Here is a 3753-nt window from a genome sequence, read left to right on the forward strand (position 1 = left end):
AAACAAATCAATAAAATCTTAAAAAAAAAAGTATTTTACAAATTATAACTTCCATAAATGTGTGGTCACATTATATGTTTCTATCCCTTTTGTGTTATTTTATCTTGAGCATAAAGTAATCTTTGAGTACATAATTATTTATTTTATGGGGGGGCAAAATTTTTATCACAGAATAAAATTCCTTACTATGAACACACCATGACTTATTTAATAATCTTATTATTGGCTCTTTCTAGTTCTAATGTACACTGTAAGTAATGCTGTGATGAAAATCCTTGCACTTAAATCTTGGTGCTCATTTACAATTATTTCCATAGAATGAATTTCTAAACAATGGAAGTTTTATGGCTCTTGTTTTTTTATTTGGTTTTATTTTGTTTTGTTTTCCTGAATTGCTCCCTGGAAAGGTTTTATAGATTGACACTTTCAGCAGCACTGGCTGAAAGTGCTTGTTTCACAGCACCCTCCCTCACACTGGGTATTTTTTTTTCTAGACTTGCTAACTTAATTAACATATATCAGGCATTGTTTACAGGCCTTATCTCATTTCATCTTCACTACAACCCTATGAAGTGTCCATTTGGTAATCTGTACTCTTTAGCAGGTAGGGGAAACAAGATCCTTAGAGGTTAAGTTCTTACCCAAGCCAGTAAATTTTTAGGCCAGGAAAAGCCTGATCATTAACTTGCTGATCATTAACTTGCTGACTGTAGCTTTTCCCCCTATACCACCCTGCCTCCTGCTGGTGTCCAGAGGGAGGGCAGGAAGCACTGAAGTTCCTCAAAGCAGAATCCTTAACTCAGAGCTGGGGTGTTTGTGGTGAGTAAAGAGTGATGTCGTGACAATCATATGATGGTGGGGCTTTGAAAAATGAGGAGAAAACTCAACAAGTTTTACACTTAATATTTATGCACTTTATGTAAGTTATAACTTAATTTAAAAAGAAAAGGAAAAATGAGAATTTTTGATAGAAAAGAGGAGGAAAGACTTTTCAGACAGATAGTGGATGAGCTCATAGAAATAGCTTACACTTACTGAGCCCATACAACCAGCCAAGTCCTCCACGAAGGGCACTGGAAATAGTAACTCACTTAATTTTCATACAATCCCCATGAGGCACCTCTGTTATTTGGGCTTGACAGATAAGAAAACAGAAGTAGGAGAGAGATGGTTAAGCATTTTTTAAAATTTATTTATTTGAGAGAGAGCGCGCACACACTCGAGCAGGGGGAGGAGCAGAGGGAGAAGGGCAAGCAGACTCCACAGTGAGCTCAGAGCCCAACGCAGGGCTCAAGGCTCGGTCCCAGGACCGTGAGATCATGACCTGAACCTAAATCAAGAGTCAGACGCTCAACTGACTGAGCCACGCAGGCTCCCCAACGGTTTAGTAATTTGCTCAAGTTTACATGGCTAACAAGCAGAAGAGTCAGAATGTGAGGCAGGTAATTTGGCTTCTGGTTAAGAGAGGCAGGCTGGGATGGCAAAGCAGCCAAAATCACCAAAGATCTGTCAGACTTAGAGGCCTCTCCCTCTTCTGGAATGTCCACAACATAGAGATTTTGAAAAAACAGGATGCTATACAGACTCAGATCTTTGCCTAACTAATTCAAGGGTCTAGCATGTGATTTCACAACCTCAGTGATGCTGCTACTTGCCCTCCTGAGTTGTCCGTTAATAGCCCCAAACTGGATCTCTGCTGGTTCTAAACCAGTGAGGTAGGTAGAAAAGTCTTTTACGCTCAACCAGTTACTGGACCTCTCAGAGAGGTGGCACACCACTCCCACAACTAGGATTTCTCTATTTGGTCCAGGTGCTGGGTGGTGGAATTCCAAGAGCATCAAAGATACCTATAGGTGATTCATATCCTATGTCCCCACTTCCTTCCTACACCGACTCCAGGCCCACTCAGTCGTCTGGAAATTCTCCTTGTTCATTCATTCCCCCACCTGTGGAAGATACGGACAATGATGCACCCAATGAAGGAATGGGAATTGACTCTCCAAGGTCTATGTGGCAAACCCATCACAGAAATGAAAAAGAAGAAGAAGTAAGTAAGGTTCAGGAATGTGCCCAGCAAGGCGAGGGCTGAAAGTGGATTTGGAAGTGGAGTTGGACAAGAAGAGAACCTGGAGAAGGAGAGAAGGACCATGATTTTTTTTTTTTTTTCAAGTCCTCTCCAGTCTGATCTACAAGGACAGAAAAGGAGAAAAGAACTCAGGGAAGATATCCTGTACAGTCCTAAAATTATGTAGTCAGCTGTTCTGTATCTAGAAAATCACGACACAAATACACAAGAAATGGGAGGCAGCCTTAATGAATAAGAATGTTCCTATTTCAATAAATATGGTTTGCTGGTAGGCATGAAATTAAATTGCAGTAAATAAAATTTGCTGGTGGTATGGTTTTTCAATGTGTTATCAAAAGCCTTTCTCGTGTGCCTAGTCAACTCCAACGTCAAGAAATATGTCAGGCCCTGGGCTAGGTTCCAGGATGTAGGGTGGACAAGCAGACAGGGTGTCCGCTTCCCAAAGCAGCTAACTCTAGATAATGTATTTTAGGAAGGATGAAATATTAGATGCTAAGGAGGGCGCAACAGGGGGTTTAACCCTGCCCAGAAAGTCAAGAAAGGTTGAAATTCTCTTAAATGAGGCTTGAAGGACAAGAAGGACTTAGGCTAGAATAGGCAAGATAATGGCTCCATGCCAACTGAGTAGCAGGTGAAAAGGAAATGACAGAAGTTGTTCATACACACACTTGAGCACAAAATGATGTTGACAAATAGGCAACCTCTTCAAGCTTTAAACATCATGTTAAGGCATCCGCAACTGTTCAAAAGCAAAAGGGAACTGCCAAAGAGTAACAAGTGAAATATTTTGATATGTGTTCTACTGTGTATCCTTTGACTAATTCCGCTTTAAGGAAAGGATCCTAAGGAAATAATTATAAATTTGTGCAACTATACTGTTAAAAGTGTGTTTCTAATATTGAGATTGTCTAAAATTAGAAAATTTTGAAATAACCTAAACGTCTTATAGTAGGGGCTTAAATGAAGAAAACTTTGGTTTTCACCCATACATTAACAGCTATATAGCTGTTAAAGATACTGCGGAAAAAATATTTAATGGCATGGAAAGATGTTTGTTATATGTTAAATGAAAAATGATTATATAAAATATATATAACACCGTTTTTAGTAAAAAATATATGTACACACATACACGCACACACAATATGTACAAAAGACACTGGAAAGCTATAAAACTGCACGTCAAATTATTCTTTCCTGCGGGATTATGGGTGATTTAAATGTTCATCCTTTTGCTTATTTTTTTTCTAACATGTCACTTTTGTGATTAAAAAATTATATGTCTTATATGTCTAGAGGTTTCTCGGGTGCCGGTCATAATCTATTTCTTGACCTTGATTGGGTTTACAATGGCCTTTGTTTTAAATTATTTGTTAAAAAAACAATTTGTTTAAAAATGTAAATCTGTTTAATAAACTTTCTTTTATAAAATGTGTTACATTTCACAATTTTGTGTTTAATAAACTGCACGTATTTCTTTTTCAATATCTTATACGTAGTCCCAGTATCTTATAGCGTTCCATAACTCCGAAGGGAACTCGACACTTAACCGCAAACCCGCTTGGTTCACCCGCCTAGACGGCTTGGACTTCAAGCCCCAGCAAGCATTGCGGCCTGCACATCGGGAACTACGGGGTCCGAGACAGGGTTAGGGATGCACGGTCTTT

The sequence above is a fragment of the Zalophus californianus genome, chromosome 17 (assembly GCF_009762305.2).
Source record: "Zalophus californianus isolate mZalCal1 chromosome 17, mZalCal1.pri.v2, whole genome shotgun sequence".
NCBI classification, from domain to species: Eukaryota; Metazoa; Chordata; class Mammalia; order Carnivora; family Otariidae; genus Zalophus; species Zalophus californianus.